We start from the raw sequence: 7,248 nt of genomic DNA on the forward strand, positions 1-7,248 counted from the left end.
GGGGGGGAGTTGAAATGTGTTGTTTTCTGTTGTCATTGTCGTTGGTTCATTACTGTCTCGAATGCCTGTGATTTTATAATACAGCACGGTATATCTACATAATTATTAGGCCTACTGTGTGTAGGCCCTAGATGTTTAAAAGGGGGTAACTCTTCTAGGCCTTCTCAGGGGGGTAAATCTATGGTGCGTTGGGTGCGTAGGCCAATTAATTACATGTAAGCTTACTGTTTGAGTAGCTGTTCGTATGCAAGAGCTTTTATGATGTACACTTGTGGTCGTAAGCTTGTGTCACTTGAGTCGATGATTCAGTGCCTCTGTGTGCGTATCTTGGAAAATGGTGGGTTACGGTGGGGGTCTTGATTGTATTATAATTATAATTGTTGATGTCAAAACTACTACAGCAGGGTTTTCTCCCAAGCCCTCATGAAGACTAGATGTATCTATTTAAATACTTTCCAATCTTTACGCCCGGCACCCGCTGCTGTTGTCTTGCTTTTAAACGTTTATAGGTGTCTGAAAATAATGTGATCTTGAATAATGCCACTCTGATAAGGCTTGTCCAGGCTGTCTTAGATCACTGTCCGCTTAGATCTGAGAAAGCCCCGCCTAGGCTAGTGCTGGGTCCACACTTTCACCAAAGAAACCACGCCCCACAGGCTGGAGAGAATCGACACCGTCGACATTGTATATAGCCGCCTTATGTAACAACAGATCTTGGCGACATGCATTGGGCCAACAGAAATTACAGAACAGATAAGAGGAAAGGGGCGGGTGAGGAGAGGAGAGTACATCTAAGAAAGAATTATTTTGGGAGATGTGAGCACGTGATTTTATTTCTTTCTAACTCGATCGCATGCGTGGGGTGCGGCTCTGATTCTTTTTTATTCCTTTTCCAGAGCCCATATATAGATATATATTCCCCATTGTTAGCACACTAACTTCAGCCAATCTCAAGCGACAAAAATCACTGTGTGCAAGTAAATGCCCAATGGGTTGATGTTGAAGGAAAAACGAAATAGCTGATGTACGACGCCACAACAAAAAGATAGATTTCTCACACGGGAATCGAACTCATGTCTACAGCGTGTGATAGCGAGGCGCCTAATCACTGCACCACAGACGCCGGGCAGAAAGTCACACGCCCAAAGTGTGCTGCTGTATGTACGTTGGGACCTTCCATAGTCGCTGCTTTCTGTTGAAGGGTCAATACTGTCTATCTGTCTGTCTTTTCACCCCCTCCCCCCTTCTCTCTCTCTCTCTCTCTCTCTCTCTCTCTCTCTCTCTCTCTCTCTCTCTCTCTCTCTCTCTCTCTCTCTCTCTCACACACACACACACACACACACACACACACACACACACACACACACACACACACACACACACACTCACTCGCGTACGAGTGTACGGAATAGTGTATAGTCATCGATATTGTGCTCTATAAGTAAGTCCGGACATGCATGTAATCATCATCATCCAGTGCCAGATCTGCGACAGACATCGGTGATCATGGTTTTCCATTCATTCCTTTGCTCGGATGCTCTAAAAAAAGCTACGTTTCCCTGACCTTTCCCTGTTACCCATTTGTTTAGGTTCCCCAAGTATGTTGTTCTGGGCCTGCCCCTGTCTCGCTTGCCCTCAATATTGCCAGTGAGAGCTTGATGTTCAAGACCCTTATGTCTATTCAGGTGTCCCAAAAACTGCATTTGTCGTTTCCTGATTGTTTTTAACATTGAGCGTCCCACGTGGGCTTCGTCAAGCACTACCTCATTTGATTTCTTTTCCTTCCACGATACTCTTAGCAGTCTCCTAAGAAACCACATTTCTGTTGCTTCTTTTTTTTTTTCGCTGTCTTTAGTGATTGTCCAGCATTCACAGCCATATAGAAGGGTTGACGAAACATAGCATTTCAGAACTTTCATTTTGGTGTTCATTGAGATGTTTCTATTTTTCAGGATTCGGCTCATTTTATTGAAACTAGCCTTAGCCATTGTAGCTCTCCTTTTTATTTCTGTGGAACATTTGGTGTCATGTGTTATCATATATCTTAGATATTTAAACTGCTGGGCTTGTTTGATCTTTTCACCTTTGCTAATGAGATTACAACTAGGGTTTGCTGCTTTTTTTTCTTTTTTTGGGGGATATTACCATGCATTCTGTTTTCTTTACATTCACAATAATCCTTTACGTTCACTTTCTGTTACAACAGTATCTAGAAGCAATTGAAAGTCCTTTTCGGAGCCTGCTATTAAAACTGTGTCATCTGCATACCTGATGTTATTAATATTTTCTCCATTTACTTTGAGGCCTGGGCATTCTTCTATGTTTCTAAGGATTGTTTCACTGTACATGTTAAAGAGGTCTGGTGACATAAGTCATCCTTGCCTCACTCCTCGCCTGATCTGCTTATATTCACTGTATTCTCCATTAATTCGTACAGCAGCGATTTGGTCCCAGTACAAATTTCTGATAATTCTAGACCTTTTCCATCTATGTCTAGCTTTTCCAGTATTTTAACTAGCTCATGTCTAACTTTATCAAACGCCTTTGAATAATCTATGAAGCATAAATATAGATCTCTCTGTGCTTCAATATGTCTTTCCATTAACATTGTTAAGGTGAATATAGCATTTCTGGTGCCCTTGTCAGGAACAAAGTCGAATTGCGTTTTAGATATCTCTGGTCTTACACTTTTTCTCAATCTTCCCATTATTACTCGCAGCAATATTTTTGTAAAATGACTCATAAGGCTAATTGTTCTAAGCATATTACACTCAGTGGCACCTGGTGTTTTAGGTAAAGCTATAAAAACTGACTTCATCATATCTTCTTGGATCTCACCGCTGTCATAAATAGCATTTAGGAGCTTTGTGGTTATTTCAGTGTCTAGTACTTCAAGCACGACAATCACTTCAAATGAAATATTATCTGGCCCTGTGGCTTTTCCTTGTTTCATTTTCCTAATGGCAGCTTGTACTCTTGCTTTCAGTATTGGTGGTCCATTTATTTCATTCTTTATTACCGGTTTTTCTCCTCTATTACCTTTGAAAAGTTTTTCCATGTTTTCTGACCATCTGTTTAAGACATCCCCGTTGTCCATTAAAATGTCCCCTCCCTTTGATCTTATGCATCCTGTATTTGAGCATCCTTTTATCCCACTTACTTCTTTGATTTTGGAATACATGTATTTTCTGTCCTTGTTTTGCCTATTTGTTGACACTGATCATTTATCCATGTTTCTTTTGCTTCGTTGCAGTTTTTTCTTTTTTCCCTGTTTAAGATGGTGTACTTTTCCACATTTGATTTTGCCTTTCTTCTCTCTTCCATTAGTTGTAATATGTCCTGGGTCATCCATTTTTTATTAGCTTTTTTAGTTTTCGGGGGAATATTTTCTTCCACAGCTTCCATTATTGAGTCTTTCATTTTCCTCCATAGTTCTTCCGATTTAGTAATGTTTTCCAAGACTTGAAATTTATTTCTTGCATCTATGGAGAAACGTTCTTTCAGTTTTTGATTTGTCTTTTAAAGACCTATGTCAAATTTAGGTTGATTCCTTTGACTTTTTGAGTTTCTTTAGTCTTATCCGCATTTTACATATGACTGGTACATGGTCACTATCACAGTCTGCTCCTGGCATTGATTTAGATGATTTTTATTGTGTTTCTAAAACGTTTCTCAATAAGTATGAAGTCTATTTGATTTCTACTTCTATCGCCAGGACTCTTCTAAGTGTATCTTCTTCTCGGGTGATTTTCATACCAGGTGTTTGATATCATAAAATTATTTTCTCTGCACCATTCTACCTGTCGTTCCCCTCGTTCACTCTATTTACCTAGTCCCCATGGCCCAACTATATCTTCTATACGTGTACTTCCTACTTTGGCAATAAAGTCTCCCATGACTACCTTTACATCTTGTTGTTTTAACTGTTTCATTGCCTTATCAAGGTCTTCATAGAAAGCCTCAATTTCCTCGTTGTCGTGTTCTGATGTTGGTGCATATATTTAGATGACACCTATGCCAAAAGGTTTCCCTCTAATTTAGCCACTAGGACTCTATCTGACACTCCCCAAAAACCCTTGATGCTCTTTGCTGTTGCTTCGTCAAATAAAATTCCGACTCCTCTTTCATGGGTTTTTCCTCCTGAATATATAATTGTTTTTAATCTTCTTTTAATCAAGCCTGCCCCCTCCCATCTAACTTCTGAAAGGCCTAACATATTTAGCTTCATCCTATCCATTTCCTGTTCTATATTATCTAATTTGCCTTTCTGGTACATTGTTTTTACATTTCATGTGGCTATGTTAAGTTTCTTATTTTTGCAGCCAGTAGCTGGATGACGATCGGGCGCCACCTGCTGCCCGTGACGGTCCCTACCGAGCGGGGAATTCAGAGCTGGATCATGAACCCCCTTAACGCTGTTATCTGATTAATGAATGTAATTTTCCATGACTATTCTTGGGATATTACAGCAGTGGTTTCCCGTTGCCTACTGCCGGTTTGTGTACCGATTTCTCTGCTAGCCTTTGTCATCCACTGACAACCCACAAGACAGTGGGGGCTCTGGTAGGATTTATGGCGCCTCCCGTCGCCGAGGTGGTCCCTTCTTCGAGTGTGTGAGGTATTTATTGAAGCACCTGTGCCACCAGGGTTCCCCTCTACTCTCCACGTCCATCTCCCATTTGGTTCGCGACTGCTTAGCAGCTAACCTCAAATATCTTGAGGCCTTTCCCCTATACACCACCCGGGGACGCGCTGGGTTGGGTGTGAGGACCCAATACTAAATCTTAGTACTTCCCAGATCTAACTTTGATTGTTCCTTAAACTCCATTCATAGTAAGTTAAAGTCTTATCATTGTGATGTACAGGTCTGGTGACGAAAGTGCAATGCTGCCGTAAAACTACTTTTTCCGAAAACATAAATTTTTTTTTCTGAAAAAAGAAAAGAAAAAAAAAATACATGCATATGCTTGTTATTTTTTTAAATGTGGGAGCTTTATTTCCTTGTAAATTACATCAGAGTCTATTTTTCAAAATTTTAAAGAGCGATTTGGGTTCCTTTTTTCCAAGCAAAATAACTTTCGTATGTAATGCGCAAAACATGAGTATTCACCATACAATAAAAACAACAGTTTTACAGCATTTTATCGAAATGTAAGCCCGCTGTCCTTGTTCTTGACCTCAATGTCCAGTTCGTGACCGTTCTAAGGTATAAAAGCTCTTGAGCCTCAAATACGCTTGATCTAGCTCTTGACCAGCGTCCAGTCTCAGTCGAACCATCTTGCAAGTCCAGCATCACCATGAAGATCTGTCTGTTGATTCTCTCCACCATGTGCGTCATGATCATGGGGCCATCCATCCGTAAGATTCCTTTCTTTTTGTTTCTCTTTATTTATTTATTTATTTATTTATTTATTTATTTATTTATTTATTCATTTATTTATTCATTCATTCATTCATTTATTTATTCATTCATTTATTCAATTCATTCTATTCATGTATTTATTATTTTGTTTACAGATTCAAAAACCAGAATCGGTGTCGCGTCAGTGGTTGCTTCGCTGTCGCACACTAAAGGCCTAAGCTGGCTTCCCGTGTGGCGAGAATTTTTACCCAACCGGCTATCTCGGTCTTTCTGCTGGGACTTAGTGTACCCCTCGATTAGCACGAGTTGCCCTAACATGCAGGGTCAAAGTCAAGTCTGCCTTCTAAATCATCTAAATAGTGTCTGTGGGGGCGCAATACTTCTACGTTGATAATAATAATAATGATAATAATAATAACAATAATAATAATAATAATAATAATAATAATAATAATAATAATAATAATAATAATAATAATAAATAATAATAATGGGCACTATACACCGCCACACGCCTAGGCTCAACTCCCGTATGGGGAGAATTTTCATCGAGTGTCTCGGTCTTTCTGCTGGTACGTTATACATGTACATGTAACTAGAATCTATCCCTCTCAACCCGGGTTGACCCTGACAGGCACGGAAGAAACCTGCTTCATGGAGGATCTAGATTGTGTTGATTAGGGTGTAAAAACATATACCTTAAGGGTTTTTTTCAATTAATGAATGAACGAAAGAATGAACGGATGAATGGATGAATGAATGAATAAATGAATGAATGAATGAAAGAATGAATAAATGAATGGATAAATGAATGAATAAATGAATGAATGAATGAATGGATGAATGGATGAATGGATGAATAAATGAATGAATGAATGAATGAATGAATGAATAAAGGAAGGAATGAATGAATGAATGAACGAATGAATGGATGAGTAAATGAATTAATGAATGAATGAATAAATGAATGGATAAATGAATGAATAAATGAATGGATGAATGGATTAATGAATGAATAAATGAATGAATGAACGAATGAATGGACGAATGAATGAATAAATGTATGAATCAATCAATCAATGAATGAATAAATGAATGAATTATAACTTCCCCAGACGACCTGATTCGTCATGAGGTTCATGCCCTGCTCCAGGCAGACCACAACCTGAGCATTGACAACTGTGTGACCAAGTGTGATGCTCTCTTTGACCTGGTAGACCACGGAGACGAGGGCTACACAGACAAACTGTGTAAAATGGAGTGCACCTGGTGAGACATCAGTTATGTTTGACTCAAAGGCGATAGATAGGTGTGAACCTTGTTGGTTTTTGTGGGGGTTTTTTTAGGGTGGGGGTGGAAAGGGGGCGTGTTTGTGTGAGTGTGTGTGTGTGTGTGTGTGTGTGTGTGAGAGAGAGAGAGAGAGAGAGAGAGAGAGAGAGAGAGAGAGAGAGAGAGAGAGGGGGGGGGGTGGAAGGGAGAGGGAGATAGCAAGAGGAAGAGACAGATAGACAGACAGGCAGACAGACAGGCAGACAGACAGACAGACCGACAGACAGACAGACAGTCAGACAGACAGACAGAGAAAGAAGGAAATAAAACCACAATCTACAGGCCGCTGGATCTAACACTGTTTATTTTAGGACGTTCTTATAATGAATTGTTTAATTGTATTATAACATTGTCTCCCAACAGCCAGAAGCAGCATACCTGCCAAAACATCCACCACCACCCCACCAGACCTACAACCGCTGCGCCGGCTTCGTAGCCATGTTTACCAGAGACCAGGCGCGAAATGTTGGGTCCTTGAATTACTGTCTGCAGCTGAAGAAACGACAGTCAATTTGACCTCCCCAAGGATCTCTTAGGGAAATAATGAAGGAAAAATA

This window comes from Aplysia californica, unplaced genomic scaffold, assembly GCF_000002075.1.
Source record: "Aplysia californica isolate F4 #8 unplaced genomic scaffold, AplCal3.0 scaffold01403, whole genome shotgun sequence".
NCBI classification, from domain to species: domain Eukaryota; kingdom Metazoa; phylum Mollusca; class Gastropoda; order Aplysiida; family Aplysiidae; genus Aplysia; species Aplysia californica.